This window comes from Cavia porcellus, unplaced genomic scaffold (genome assembly GCF_034190915.1).
Source record: "Cavia porcellus strain 051 isolate PalLab524CR breed Dunkin Hartley unplaced genomic scaffold, mCavPor4.1 scaffold_8, whole genome shotgun sequence".
Classification (NCBI taxonomy): domain Eukaryota; kingdom Metazoa; phylum Chordata; class Mammalia; order Rodentia; family Caviidae; genus Cavia; species Cavia porcellus.
This window is the reverse complement of record NW_026947491.1, coordinates 54,293,551-54,310,692: the sequence shown is the minus strand read 5'-3', so window position 1 is coordinate 54,310,692 and position 17,142 is coordinate 54,293,551. Positions and strand designations below refer to the sequence as shown.

Genomic DNA, 17,142 nt, shown 5'->3' with positions numbered 1-17,142 from the left:
GTGGATATCCTACTTTTCACTAATTGAATATTTATATCAAGAATTTACAGTTTGATTAAATATGGAAATATTGTGAAAAACTAGATAGTTATTCTTATGTAGCTTTTCTGTGCTATCTTAACAACTATGTACTCTAATTATGAATATTTTACATTTGTTAGTGTAGGTCTACAAATGACCAAAACTGATTATTTTCTGTGTTTATTTTATATTTCTGTTACTATATCATTAAGTTTTATAGTCTGCTTTCTAAATGGAAATCAAATAGGGAAAGATTCCTGCTATCAAGAATTAGAACAAATATCTTTGTTTGCCTTTTTAGAAAGTGGATTTTTAAAAAAATATTATTTAAAGAGAAAAAAATCAAAACAGATAAAAGGGTAGGAAAAATACAGAATTTCAAAAATAAACACTAAGAAATCACTAGTTGATAAATTACATACTGTCATCTTAGAAATAGTTGTTCAAGTTACAAAATTAAAGCATACAAAGTGAATATTCAAACAGTAAGACTGCAAACAGTTCTGCTAAAAAAATATGGAATGTTTCACAAATTTTCGTGTCATCCTTGTGCAGGGACCATGCTAATCTTCTCTGTATCGTTCCAATTTTAGTATATGATCTGCCAAAGCGAGCACTGTATTTTGTTTTTTTTTTTTTTTAAACTTCTATTAGTACTGATTAGCTATGTGAAATGATTATCTTCATTGTAGGGAATTTGCTCATGCTCACAGTATATTTGAATTGTTTCCTCCGTCTCTCCATCACCATTTTTTACACTATCAGATTCTTTTTTTTTTACCTTATAAGACCTTATAGTTAATTATCATATATAGATATTACAAACCAGACAATGGGCCAAACAATAAATAAAACATGTAAGATGATTGTCCTAAGTCAAGGTACACTTTTGGTCATGTTATCCACTTTGGATTATAATAACTTGTTTTTCCCTCTTTTTTTCTTATTATTTGAGTTTTTTTTTTTACTTAATTGATATGTTTTTTCAGGATTCATATCTTGAAACATAGAATCTATCATTCAGTCATTATAGATTAATTGTGTGCCATTTGTATGATATGATCATTTTTAAGTGAATTAAAATTCATCCGTGCATGAATATGCAAAGATTTCTGGTGTTACTGTATTTTTATTAAGAATTATTAAAAAATGACTACATATAAAGATATTATTTCAATATGTTACAATGTTAAATCAAAGTTACTGAGTTGCAAAAATGAAGTTTTCTAAGACACACCAGAATTTCAAAGTTTTAATTTTGAGTGGGAGCCAGAGTAAACCTCATTAAGAAAATGAAATTTGAGAAAAGCCAAAAGACTATGAGGATTATACTGCGTATATATATGGATGGTAGGAGAGAAGACAGAATATATGTGGAGCAACAGCTTTAAAAATGTCTCAGGAAGGAACAGTCTTGTAGGGTAGAGTTGAAAGAGCATTTCTGATGAGATTGTGTTTATATAGATAGAACAGATTGACAAAAAGTAGGAAATAAATATATATTGCCCTTTTAAAGAATTTTGCTGCAAGGAGAAGCACAGAACAGAAAAGTGTAATCAAGAAGTAATTTTTAACTCAGGTGATTATACGAGACGAGATTTGTAAATGCATGAAGAGAAGACAAAGAATGAGAGTTTCATTTCCAACTTACAGGAAGTACTGCTGTAGCAAATCCTTGGAATGTGAGAGGGAAAAGACAGTCTCTCTGCAATCCTCTCCACCGGTGATTCCCTGTGTAGTACCCACACTGCATTTAATAGCATTCTTCAAATTCAGTGTACACTGAATTTTCATTGTGTTGGCATTTTTGTTCATAAAATATTTTAAAATAGCATGTTTGCTATCTTGTCTTGTCCCATTGACCTCATAAGCAGGCCTAGAATATGCAATTACAATACAAATTAAAATATTGGCACCTCTTCTGTATCTGTTTGATTCAACCCTGACAGCTTCTTTCACATTAACTGCAGTGTTGGAAAGATTAGTGATGAACTAGAAGAAATTTGGGACTGCTTCCTTCCAAGATGAGTGTTTTTAGAAAGTATCAGGGAAGAAAGGAATGGAGTCTACTGCAAAGAGCAGGAAAGACGTGTCCCTCCAAGCCCAGTACTACACAGGGAATCATCAGTAGAAAGGGTTACAGAGAAAGATATGTTTTCATGGAAAATCAGGTTTAAAGTAAGTAGAAGAAAATACTTTCAAGTTGCAGGTAAGATTTAAGAGGTTTTGCAGATAACAAGCCATGAGTTAGGGCCTCAAGAGCTTCTTAGGAATACAAAGAGGGGCCGAATTAGGGAGTAAATAGAATGTTAGAGGATAAGTACATAGTTTTAGGAGATACCAAAAATTTTGCTTTATCCATGTGAATTGTATCCAAGAGGAATTATCCAAGAGGAATTAACAACAAAGAAAAGATTAATCCTGTGGAATTACCAATGAAACTGCTATCAAGACTGTGACAGTTAAGGAGTTTCCTTCTTCTGATGAAGGCAGGGAACCTTGGGGAGGTGAAATACTAGGTGTTTTCTTGATACTTTCCAGAGTGATGAAAATTTAACTTTAAACTCTGTTGTGGGAAAAGATATCATGCTCAATCCTGAGCCTTTCTAAAAAGATATCATGCTCAATCTTGAGCCTTTCTGACAGACCAGAATTGGCGAACCTATGACATGAGTGCTGCCTGTATTATTCAAAGCTCTAAATGGTTTCCCATGCTCTACCGACCATCAGGAGAACTTCCGGGATTCCTGAGTGAATCTTATGTGTTGACATTTATGAAGCGTACAAATTGGCAAGTTACGTCTCTTAGTTCACTTATCGTTCCATTGCTTGTCTTTGAAAAATCTTTACTAAAAAAAATGGAAGTGATGATGTTTACTTTCTCAGAAATGTCATGAAGTATTCCTTGATGTGGGATTTAATTTATGTTAGGTATAAACTAGATTATATTTTGACAGTGGTTGATGGAGTTATCTATAGATTTTCAACTTTTTGCAATTGCCAAATGTCCACTTAAACTGGGTCCTATAAAATATTGAACGTCACTTCCTAGCAATGAATCTAGAGAAATATATCTGCCAGATAAGGTGCAAATATGTACTTAAATATGTGAACTTGTTAGCAAGATGCAAAGCATGGCTCTGAATATGATTATTTTGGATTTTAACATAGTTAATATTCATTCCTTCATATTGAAAATAAATTAATTTTTTCAGTAAACATTTACTGACTATGTATTATGTATTAAAGCACACAAATATCACTGCCATGTATTCTATACCTTTAAAGAATTAGCAATTTAATTGTTTTTCTGATGAATTTGAACAATAGTTTGAGCTATTTGATGAGGCTACTCTTAGTGTGTAATCTGAAGGCCATGTTGTGAAAATTAAAAAGGGTGCTTATCTCTTACTTTGTGAAGTCAAAAGAACATGCATTTAAATTGCTCACATATAAGGCTGAAATAAAGAGAAAGACTAGTCTGTAGCCTTTTGTGTTTAAAAATGATTCTCTTAACAAAGTGTGAAGCTGTATTAACTGATTTTGGGAAATATATCATGTCTAATCACATAGCTTAGTATTACCTAAAATCCCATCAGTGATTCTTTTTTTCATATAAGCTGCAGCCAACCAACTTTTTCCATTTTTTCTTGTGTGATTGGATTTTGGTACAGTTCGCTCTACCACAGTTTCATTCTTGGAGTAAAAACCAAATACATCATTGAATAAAAGACTTCATATTGTATCCTTAGAATTAGATATTTTTTGAAAAAAACATTGAGAGACTTGATATGTCTACAATTATCAATGTAACATTTTAGTGTTTTTAAATTTTTATTGGTACATGCTTATAGTATATGATAATTCACATTACTCATAGGAAGTTGGTACATGTACATAGCACATAGTAATTTTCCTCTTTTCCCTTTCCTTCCTCTCCTCTCCCTTTCCCCTCCTGCCATCTTTTGGTTCCCTTTTCATTTGTAAAAGATAAACCTTTCCATTTCCTTTGATCTATCTTTTATTTATATTTTGGATTTTTTCATATAAGAGAAGTCAAGTGATATTTACAATTGTGTATTTGATTTACTTCACTTAATATTATGGTCTCAAGGTGCATCTGTTTTCAGAAAAGAATAGAAAAGTTGCTATTCAAAGGATAGTGAATACATATATACATATGTGTATATATGCATATACGTGCAATGAAAAGATAAGTATATAGTAATATGTAGTACATGTTGTGCTAAAAGTGCATTTTTTTGAAAATTAAGTATAATATCTGAGACAATATAGTTTGTTATAGTAAATGCGTAGAATAAGGAAAATTCTTTCACTTTTCCATAAAATGTTTGACTTATTTTTTAGACTATTCTAAAATGTTTAATCTGAAGATATTTTCTCTTTCTTAAGAGAAACTAACTTCTTATTTGCTTTTTTAAAGACCCCTAGTCTTTAGAGTCTCATATTGGATGCTTTACTGAACAGTCTTCTGTTTCAACACTGGAAGAAGAACTAATATATTACTTAATATATACCAAAAGGGACAGATTTACAAAGCTATAGTTTTTTAAAATTTTATGTGATTTTCAGTTATTTTCTGCTATTTGGTGCCTGCATGTTTAGTCTCTCAATTTATTCTACTTTATAAAATGTACAAAAACATACTAAATTTTCTCCTCTTGGTTATTAATTTTTCAATATTATAGCTATAAATAATCACAAGCATAATATTGGGTATATAAATACTATCTTCAGGTACTAATGAAACAGCTACGCTATGAAATCGCTGTTACTATATTCACCACTAGCTATCCAAAGAGAGTTGATTGATCCATAACTATGTATTTGAAAAAATACTACTTGAACATTTTCATTTATGCTCCTTAAATTTTAACTTTCTTTAAATTTTCGCAGACTAAGTTCATTTCACCTAGGACTTCTACCATGACCATTTCTGGTCTGGTGTGAGTTTTAATTCATGTCATGAATATCTTCAGCCATAACCTTCGAACACACACTTCCATGTTTTTGTTTTTATTTCCTCTTGATTTTAATAGGCTGTACAGAATAGAATAGAATAAAATAGAATAGAACAGAACAGAATAGAATAGAATAGAAAGGAAGTGCAAAGGGACGATAGATTATGGAAATAATAATATGTGAAATAGTTTTCGGAAAGAGAACTCTGAGGGAATTTGCTTAACCCGGTTATTGATAATTAGACATAATGTAGACACTACAACAATTATAATTTTGGTCTCACTTTATGCTAGTATTTTAATATTAAAAGTTTTATTTGTATACTTTTTTTTGTTGCTGCCACTAGAATGCTAGGTTTGTGAAGGGAAGGTTACTGTATCTTTTGTTACATAATTCTCACGACAATGCACTTCTAGTTCTGACAACATTTCAGTAAAAGTTTGAGGAGGAAAGAGAGTTACGGTATCACATTCCCAGTTCTTGGTTTTTGTACTGTCTAGCTGATGTCTTGTTAACATTTATGAATTCTAACAATCTTGATTTATTTTCAGAGAATCTTTGAAACACTGGAAACATTGTGAGATGTCTTACTGTTTGAGATTTCTCAGTAAATCTTGTGGCATATGTTATTATCAATTTAATACCTCTGTTAAGCTTTTCTGCACAATGCTATACATTTGAAAAAAGGAAAAAACATGACGTTGTGATGATCTGTGTATTGTTAACTAGCCTACTATTTTGGGATTGCTTTGCTTGACTGTAACTTGTTTTGACAAAAGGCAGGCTTTTTGGAAGCCTGTACTAAGAAAAATAAATTTGCATTTTTATTAAACTTTTGTTAATCTTCCTGATGTTTAATTATATTTTTCTATCAATTTAATGTTTTGTTCCTACAACTTTTATTAGAAAGGAGTCAGTGATAGTTTAAACTGAAAACCTTCTTTTATGTTAAACATTTCATATTGGTTTTGGCAGGGAAAGAATTTGCGAATATTGTCATGTAATCATTCATTAATTAAAACACATTTTCTTAGGCTAAAATAATTTTTAACCTTAATAAGAATATCAAAAATAAAAATTAAAAGAGACTCAAATTCAGGATTTTGTGAATGTTTTAATCTTGTTTCAGACATTTATCTATGATCTTTTTAAAACTGCTCCTAACATTTCTATTGAAGTTTTTATGAATACACAAATTTTAATTCATTTTTGTATTTACTAAGTGATTATTGGATTATATGGTAAAAGTATATATAACTTTGTAACAGACTTCCATTGTTTCTTTCCAAGTGACTCTATCATTTTGCATTCTCAAAAAATGATGAATGAAAGGATGCATAGGTCCATATTTTTACCACAATTTTAGTGTTTTGTATTTCATCAGTTTTCTTGGATCTATGGTGATAATTTATTGTTTTTCTTTGAAATTTCCTAATGATATATGATTTTGAACATTTTTTCAGAGGGTTACATGCCATTTTTATGGTTCATTGGTGAAGTATCTATTCACATTTTTGTTAAGTTTCTTCTTGCTAAGTTTTGGGAGTCATTTTATACCTTCAACAAATGTACTTTTTCAATGAAATATTTTGTAAATATGTTCTCCAAGTGTGGTCTTCTCATTTCATTATCTTACCAGTGTCTTTGTTTTACAGTGCTAGAGTTTTAAAATTTAATGAAATTTCAATTGCATATTGTTTTCTTTCATAAACTGTCCTTTGAGAGTGGTATCATCAAACACTTAATTTTAAAGGTCACTTAATTTTTCTCATGTGTTATATTCTAGAACCATCACAATTTTGCTCATTTAATTTAAATCTTTTATACATTTTGAGTTAAGCTTTATGAGTCAAGGAAGTTCTATATCTAGATCAATTTTTATGTATTGAGGTAGCACTAATATGAATAGCTACTTTTCTAATTTTCCCAAATAGTTTGTCTAAAGAGATAAAAGTCCCACTTGAAGATCATTTTTATAACAGTAAATTTTCTTTAATAACATTAAGATTTGTTGCTAAATTAAGGAAGGCCTTCACAAAGTAACTCAAGCTATGAAATAGTTTAATATGAGAGTTTCAATGAATTTTGTGTTATCAAAATTCCTATGCCTCCTAACTTTCAATTTAGGCATTTGACTACTTATAATTTATTTGGCATTTACCTGCAATTCAGAATGAAGTGACATCTAACACAGAACTGAAATATGTGCTTTACTGACCAAAGCTTTGCTAAGTGACATGGCTTATAAGGCAATCATATATCACGAAAACAGCACACTTTTTACTTACTTATGCCTGGAAGTAAATCTTTTCCTTCCTTTTCCCAAATTTTATTATTCCAACTAGTGGACTGAAATAATTGCTTCTATCTCTTGGGCCCAATAAAGCAATTTAGCTCTTAATGAGACTTGTTAAATTTGAAGACCAGTGGTTTTTTGGGATTTTTTTTTTCATTAGTGTACATTACCTGCTGAGTCATCAGCCTTGAAACCAGAGGTTAATTTCCTTCCTAGTAAATGAAGCAGATAATCAGCCTTCAGAGAATGACTCCTATGCTGTAAATAAGTCTCGACAAGCTGAGGTATAGTCCAATACATCACTCAGTCATATTCATGCCATCTGTCCACAAATTAAGATGAAGTAAATACATTAATTTGTTACATTTCAAAAGCTGTGCTGACAAACCCATATGGGCACTTTAAATGTCAATGGATAACTCGAACACTTTACTAATATTCCATTGAGTTATGAGTTATAGTTTTCTAAACTTCTTTTTCAGCAACCAACATGTGGAGGATGTTTTTGACCAGATGTACAGCTAATGACAATCAAAGCAGATGCTTCAAAAGCATTACACAAAGGAATTTTTAAAAAGATCTCAGTTAGAACTTATATCAACCTGATGGCTTAAAATTTATTTATTTTATTAAAGATGAATTATAGAGACAGATGATTGGAATTTCTGTGACACTGCCAAAGAAACTGTATTTGTGAAACGGTACTGCCTCTTTCAAATATTATCTCATAGGTTAGATCTAGGAAACTGCAAAGGTTGCTTCCTATCATGTAAGAATGACATGTCAGATAAGAGAGGCAAAGATTCCATTCATCTTCCTGAAAAAGGACATCAGCGGGGAAGTTATAGGACAATGACAGCAGTGACTGCAGGGCGAATGACAAGAGTCAAGGCCATGTGAAGCTGAGCTTCTATTGGTCTTGGATCAAAAATAAATGTATCTGAACATGTGTGTACTTGAGACAAATTGATTGACGCATTGACGAAGGATTTGGTTAATACAATTTTTAAAAAAGATGACATTAATATAAAATAAATCACTATATTTCAAAATATATTTATGTAATTAATGTAATAAAACTAGTAAATATATTTATATTCCATCTTTTGAATACATTTTATTTTCGAACTTTATACTTTTCAAAACTTATGGAAATGTACAATCAAGGTAGATAATTTATTGTTTTAACCCTTATTCTAAATAAATGTAGTCATGATAGTGCTTGCATGTAATCTCAGTACTCTGGAGGCTGAGGCAAGAAGATCTTAAATTCAAACTCATCCCGGGCAATTTAACTATATAGTAGGATCCTACTTTAAATGTTTTTAAAAATTAGAAGCTCTGGGGATGCAGTTCAGTTTTAAAGTTATAGGTTCAAGGGGAAAGATGAGGAGGATGGGGACAGGGAACCAAAAATGGTCAAGATATGGAATACATAATACCAATTCTCAAAAATGAATGTAAGTATTACGCATCACAAACATTCAGTAATATAAAGTATGACTGTTTCATATAATACTTGAAAACAAATTGTCTTCTTTCTTTTCATAATGACTTATAATTTATAGAGAACATACAGTATTTTAACAGCTAAGTCAATGAGGGTTCAAAACTTTTATCTGAGTTTCCTGTGATGACATCTTTTTGGCTTTGTTGTCAAAGGTTTACTTATTCTTAAGAATGAAACAATGTAGGTTTTGGAACATATGATTGTTATTAATAATACATTATGAATTGTTTTTTCATGTGTTGTGGTAATTGTTTCTTCATGTGTTGTGCAATCTATGAAGTTCAACTTGAGATCTCTATTTGAAAAGTATGCCAAAATTAGTATTTCAGGATAAAAGATTTTTTAAAAAACAAATTTAACTAGTGTAACAACTATCACCACCTACTCTACAGTGAAAGGGTAGTATCTGTCTGAGCCAGTGCTAGCCATGATGGTGATATAATTGGAGTTTAGAAAATCATTTGTTTAGAAGTTGGAGTCATTGGAGACCATTAGTCTACAAGTTTCATGCAAATAAAAAAATGCTCCTCTACCATACTTTTATTCATTCATTAAATTTATTTTCAAAATGAGATCATTACACAAGTTTAGAGACAGTCGGTACTAATTTACTGACTTGAGGTCAGATTTTAACACATAGGAGTGTCCAGACTCAGAATAAGAAAGAGAGTAAACACGATGAGGATGAATTAAGTAAAAGCTTAAAAATCATTCAAGGTAAAAGTTAGTAGTCACAGCTCAGATGTGTGGCAGAAATTCACATATGCCCAAGTAACTGGCACTAGGTGAAGCCAATAGTTTAATTGTACATGGTTGAGAAAGATCTTTTTCCTCTTCTTTTCATTAACAGCAATATAGAAAGAAAATAGCGTAAAATTTTCAGCAATTCTATTCCATAGAAGTTGAGAGAAGAGGGAATATGAAAGTTGTAGGTGGACAAAGAAAGCAGTTTTTCTAGAACCAACAATTTCATTACTATCTGGACTTGGTCTATAGAAATATTCTTGAGGCTGGTCCTGGTGGCACATGCCTGTATTTCCAGAAGTTGTGAGGCTAAGGCAGGTGGATCAGTAAGAGTTTGAGGCCAGCCCTGACTATTAACGGAGTTCAAACCAGCGTGAACTGCATAGTAAAACCCTGTCTCAAAAAGACAAAGAGAAAGAAAGAAAGAAAGAAAGAAAGAAAGAAAGAAAGAAAGAAGAGAAAGAAAAAGAAAGAGAAAGAAAAAGAAAAGAGAAAGAAAGAAAAAGAGAAAGAAAGAAAGAAAGAAAGAAAGAGAGAAAGAAAGAAAAAGAGAAAGAAAGAAAGAAAGAAAGAAAGAAAGAAAGAAAGAAAGAAAGAAAGAAGAGAAAAAAGAGAAAGAAAGAAAGAAAATAGTCTTGAAACACTGGTTTGATACATAAGCCATTGTTTCAAATCTTTCCTCTGGTCACTGCAATAGGAATGACTAGTAAACTATATGTTGTGTATTTGGTGCACCAACAGTTTAAAGCCTTGGCCCAGAGTTGCACTATATGTCAACTGTATTATAGTAGCTAATAATAATAAATGTTAATGACACTAATAGTGTATCAGTGAAATTCACAGGCTCATCTCTTGGAGGAGTAAATAACCCCAGGCAATTCATACCTTTTCTTTCCTTATGTGTTCTTTGTTTTTAACTGTCTGCAGAGCTCTAAGGGCAGCCGAGAAAGATTTATTCGTGTAATTTTCTTCAAACTGTTCATATATCTTCCTTAAGCCATAACAAGAACTTACACTGAAGCTGATTTTATGAACAAAGCCATATTCTTGTCATGCTACATTTTATTTTTAATATATAAAGCTTTAATGAAGATACATCATAAATTTTTTTTCTCTACTCCAAGGTTCAGTCATGCTTATGGCATTTTTGTAGGGCTATGCTTTTGTCTGATTGTTTTTTGATGTTATGTATCCAGAATCTACTCAGACTGAGAAAGTGGCTTCTATTCTGGAACAAATAGGCAAAAGATACTGAAATCACACATTAATCAGTCTGTTGGTCTTTATCAAATAGTTTACCTAACACAGTCATATTAATATATTTAAATAAAAACAAAATATCTTCTGGAGATATAACTCCAAAGATGATTACTATAAGAACATATGTATGTTATAATCTCATTTTATAAGAAATGTATATATGAATTTAAAAATCAATGTATTAATATAAAACATGATATGACTATATGTGGTTTAATTTTCAATTGTATACTTTTGGTGTTCTAAAAAATATATATACCGTTACATGTATAAATAGAAAAAATATTATCCATTAGTTAAGTACTAGTAATATTTTCACTTCTAAAACCAGATATTTTACTGGCAAAATTAGTTTTGAAATATTTCTTTACTTTGGATATGTTTTCTCCATTTAACTAAGTGTAGAAACAAAGTTTCTAGAAGTGTAGTCAGTCTTTCAAAGTATCTCCATGATTTCATTACCTTATTTTTAACATCTAATGTATTGTTCTAATTGACATGAAATTATCTTATATGATAATGATTTTCTCCTTAGTAGATTATAAACATCTTAATTCCAAGGATTCTAGGTTAATTCTTCTAATTTATTTCCCAAAAATCTCCTAATCTCCTACTGTGTAGTCTAACTCACACTAGCACTAGCTGAGTGACCTTTGGTACATTCCTTAGTGTCTTTAAACGTGTTTATTCAGTTGACTGAAAAATCAGTATCATTAGTGTACCTAATGTCCTGACATAAAAGTGAAATATTAATGAGAGCTGTCATGTACAAGGTTGTGATTTGGTACTTATTAAACATCAATAGTACTTTTAAATATATAAATTCTGGGTGCTTTTTCAAGCAGAAATCATTGAGCTCTAACCTTCATACCTAAATTTCCTGACTTCTGTTTTAACTGAGTTATTTTCTTTTTTCAGTTTAGGGCCCCCTACCCAATACTAGGCATTGAATGCAGATGCTTTCCATTAAGCTACATCTCTATGCCTTTTTATTTATTTATTTTTTAATCTTCAATTCAGCATCTTTCTAAATCACTAAAGTACCCAGCCTTGTTTTGAAATTGTCATCCTCTGTCTCAGCAATCCAGAATGCTGGAATTTAAGAATTGAGATTGAAAAAAAAAAAAAAAAAAAGAATTGAGATTGAATGGAACACAGACATGCCCAATCATTTACTGTTATAAACTTTCATAGTATAACAACAGAGATGAATACTTCCAACATAAATTATATATCCAGAAAGACTGAAATAACTACTTACTGTATTTAAAGAAAGTTCAAAAATCCTATCTTAAAGTATAATGACACATCCCTTACTTTGACTTACATGATTCATTATAATGTGACTGCAGTTCTAACCTTTACCATAAACATCATGAAAGGTTTGTATATATATATATATATATATATATATACTTTGAATCACAAGTTCCTCATAACATTCAGGCCTTTAACCTGCATTTTTTATTAGATATATTTATCTTATTGTCCTTCAGACACATAGGGAATAGTCACATTTGTCTTTGATATTTTTATGCAGATGCAAGCTACCGTAATTATTTTAGTGTGAATGGTGGTTCAAAGGTGATACTGATATTCAGTGATACATTGTTAATAAATAAATGCAGCAACAAGTTAGAGTATTATATAAAACATAATTAAAACTTTTTTTGATTTTGAAGTCTTCTATGCAGATAGGGTCTATAGAGAATTAAGTAATTTGCAATAAAAAAGTTCCAAATGAATTCAATGTTGAGCAAGTGATTCCTAATTCTAGATGCTCAGAACTTTCTGATGTGATGAAATAGAGCAGAAAGAAAAAGGCAGAAGGGTCTGAGCGGAGGCAAACTGCTCATGTCAATCACTGCATCCCGGAGGCAGAAAGTGAGGGGAGAAGCAGAGAAGGGAAATATTTGGATCTAGGTCAAGACCTCAGTGAGCAGCCTGTGACCAGCTCAGATCTGCTTACAACACACTCTGCTGCTGACGTCTTAGTGATGCATCTACGGAGGAGCACAGCTGTCCTAGAAACCTCGCACTCCAGAAGCCCAGCCTCTGAACATAGGAGATATTCGGGCAACCAGCTAGATCTAAGACATAATATTCTCTCCCTTGTCTCCGAAAAACTTACGTTTATTTCCTTATGCAAATGCATGTAGCCCATCCCTTAGAATCGCCCAAGTTTTAACAGTTTCAGTAGTGCTTAAAAGTCCAAGTCTAAAGTCTCATTTGAGAGTAGAGGCAAATTCTTAGCTCTGAATCCCTGAAAAAAAAAAAAAAAAAAAGGTTAAACACTATTGGTACAAATGAGTCATTATAAATGTACCAATTCTTCGTTATATTTTGATAGAATTTGATTCTAACTCTCATTATTCTTTATTCTCTAAAAACAAACTATTTTTAAAAAAATACAAAGAACTAGGTATAATGGAAGGGTATTGATGGAAAAAAGGATGTATGTCACAATGTGTTAAACAGAATCATAATTGGTTCAGTTTGAAACACAAAACCAAATGTGGAGTTATGGTATAATTTCATAAGTTAGAAAATAATTGCTGGATTCAAAACTAACTATGAAGAACTTAACAAAAGATTTAAACACATTAAATCTCATTTTCCTGAGTTGTAAAGTGAGTTAAAGTCAGGTGCCCATCAAGTTCTTATATGGCTTATAGATGACTAAATATTGTCACTTGTAAAAATTTATATAGCTAGCATATCTTATTGAAATCTTAATGATCGTTAGGGTTTCCCAATCACTTAGTTGACTAGCTGAGAAATTATCTTTACAGTGAGAGTTTCATTTCATTGTAAAGACAACTTAAATACAACTGTTCTAGCTTACACATATTTTACTTTATAATAATGTTGAATCAATATGTATCTAGTATAGACTATACTTAAATTTCAAGCTTGATTTTTTTTCTCCAAAATTTGATATGTGGCACAGTACTCTTGATATATGGTATTGTTTTCATATTGCTGTGAAGACAGGGATCCATTACTCCTACTCTGAGCATGAGGATGAAAAATGAACTTTCCACAGTGTACTTTTGCCAGCATTTCTAAGTTTTGTGGTTTGTGTTTTTGCATACCATGATGTTTATGATATGCATGACTTTATAATAAAATAAGCTTTGTGTTAGAGTAGTTTTTAGGCTAATGTGAATGTTCTGAGCACATGTGAGGTAGGCTAGGGAAGCATAGATGATCAAAGAGCTAGATATATTAAATGCATTTTCAACTTTTGTATTTCCAAATGATGATGCCTTTAATGAAACATAATTCCATCAATATTCAAGGACGAATAGCCATTTATCCAACTTACCTATCTGGATGGTATATTTAATACCTTTTAATTTTATTAAGAGTTGTATTAATTTATAGCATTTAAATTAAGTCCATTTACAAATACGTGTGTGACCTTATAATTAAATCACACTTGTTTATAAATATCCATTTTATGAAATTGAAGAAAAGTATTAAATTGATTGTATAACTGTTAATTTATATGTACACAGTACATAGGCTTTTAAAGAAGGTTTTACTCTTTAGAGTTAGTAAAAATGATTGAAAATGTGTTCTGAAGTGTCATTTACATAACTAACTTAGAAGAAACTTATAAGATGTAATATAATTATATTTTCTTTCTTTACTCAGTGAATATTCAGACCAAAGTAATCTTCATAAAAGAAACAATTCCTGTTGAAAATGAGGAAAGAGAGGGAGGAATCACATTGTGACACATATATTTGAGAGACAGACCTTTCCTTATCAAGAAGAGATGACTAATAGAAATTTCAAAACATTGTTCTTAAGTTTTCAAATGATTTTGGTCTGCAAAGAATTGTAATGTTCCTCTTTTTTTGTTTTATTTTAAAGGGAATAAAATAAAACAATAAAATGGAACCAAACAAAACAGTGAGAACAATATTGCATTTCAAAACTAAGAAGGAAGTTCTTGTAGTTGTTATATTGCATGTTGTTATCCTCTAGATACATGTACTATCTTTTTAAACAACCCCAACCTCTTAAACAAAAGTTAATCAAATTTTTAAGTCCCCGTTTGTAATTTTGATTAGAAATTGTTGTTAACAGAAAGACAGCAAAAATATATTTTGACCAAAATTGGTTAAGGGTGATTTCTTACTCAAGTAAGTGTCAAAAGACTACCAGAATTGCATCCTTTTGCCATAAATGAGGTCATACATGATGCCCTCAATTTCTATTAGTTTTCTATTAGCTTATTTATTATGAGATGTTTTATGTTTATTGTTTACAAACAACCTATTTATATTCCTCTTTACTAACAATTGTTTAGGTGCTCATTAAATGTCTTCAAAAAACATTTGATATAAAAATAATAAACAAACATCTTCATTTAATATATCTATATTTTCATAAATATAATAAATATTTATTTCACATTTGTTATTGAACATTCTTTTGTACATAATGGATGCAGACAATGTGATCTTTTCTTGGTGTAAGTCATGCTTTACATTGTGACAAAGTATCAATTAACTAGTGCATTTTCTAATTGTTTAAATGGAAATAATTTATTGATAAAAACATTTTAATAAAGCTATAACATTTCTTCATTTTCATAGAGCCCAATTCTATTCGGAACCGCCCCTGACAATCCTGTTATTTACATGAAAATATTGACAAAAAGCATATGGATAAAAGTGTGAATATTCATATATTTAGTAACTGTTTCTGTTTCCTTTATAAAATAATTCCTCTTCAGATCATGAAAATATTTTGTTGTTTTGTGTCACATAGAACAGGTCAACAAATCACTCATAAATTCATAACAAACATTTGTTAAATCACAGTGAAACAATTTAGTACATGAAAAAATGTGGAAGAGTGATTCAGTTCAATTTGATATTACTTGCAATTCTGAAAGTAAAGTAAAATTTAGTTATGCCTTAATTAAAATACTGTAGTAGAATATTCACACTAAAATTAAAATTTTACAAGCAAATGAAGCCTTAAAGATATGAAAAAACATATTCTGAATGATTTTGTGCTGCTTTCATATTTCTACCTCTTTCTCTTTTACTTGTCTGTCTCTTACTTATCCTCACCACTTTCAAATTAATTTCAGTGTAACCTAAAAGATTACTCATTCAATTTAATTGACTATCACCTGAATACACTGCCCCCTACTTTTCTAATTTCCTAGCACTTGATGAGGGGTTGCCAAAGAAGTGCTGAAAATGTGAACTCATTTCCTCAGATTTTGTAATTGCTTCTCAGGGAGATATTAAAGATGTGAAAATTAATCTAAAATTATAAATAAGTAGAAATAACATTGCGACTTGAAATGGGATTCTAAGCAATGTGTCTATATTTCTTATAAGTTCTCATAGTAAATCTCTTTTATTATTCTTTTAGTTAATATTCCTTTTTTGAAATGTACCAAGTAATGTGCTAGGAAATAATATACAAAAAACGACTGGGATGGAGAAAGGAGAAAAGAAAGAAGGGAGAAGACATCTATCTATCTATCTATCTATCTATCTATCTCTATCTATCTATCTATACAGCTAATCTCTGAAAGTCCATCAAAAAGACAGTTCATACTTGCATTTTTCAATTGTTTTGTCAATTGTTTTCATGCCTACATCTTATAATCTGAACAACTACTTTGAAAATAACAATATGTAATGTATTAGCAAATGTTAATCTATTATGTTGTTTTGAAATTCTGTGCCATCATTTTTATTTTTTTGATGTAAAATAAAATGTAAAAAATTTTGAAAAATGACAATTTCAAATTTCAAAAGATTTAACAGCAGTGCTACCTCCAGAAATAGGACAAAAAAAAACTATTTTTACTTCTGTGATTAAGCATCTTATGATACATGCTTATATTTTTATAATGAACCATATATTTAATTATGAACATTAATCTTCTTTTATTGATCTAAATTTTATGCATATTACATTGGCATAAAATCCTTGTTATAAAAGAAGACTAACATGGCATCACTCTTTTTTTTGGTACCAGGTATCAAATTCACAACTTTGTGCTCGCTTAGCAGGTGCTTATGCCACTGAGCTAAATCCCCAGCCCTGGGCCTCTCTTTTATTAGCATCTAATTATACTCCCGAACAATTATATTTGTCCAAGTGAATTAGTACATACGTATCTTGTCTTAATTGTGACAGATCTCCTTTATGTTCCTATCCTCCGTTCTCCTTTCCCCAGCCCTTTTCCTGTATCAAAAGCAAATCTGATTTCTATCAACCTCCTTTATTTTTCTCTTTAAATAATGTATAATTTAGTTCTCATACAAGAGAAACTATGTGATATTTA

At 30.6% G+C, this 17,142-nt stretch overlaps 1 non-coding gene across 1 annotated transcript; it reads right to left on the bottom strand.

Moving 5' to 3' along the window:
* Nucleotides 1–531: 531 nt before the first annotated feature.
* Nucleotides 532–636, bottom strand: LOC111753352 (U6 spliceosomal RNA). Its single transcript, XR_002788160.1, has one exon. It is a non-coding gene; the product is annotated as a U6 spliceosomal RNA (small nuclear RNA).
* Nucleotides 637–17,142: the final 16,506 nt, after the last annotated feature.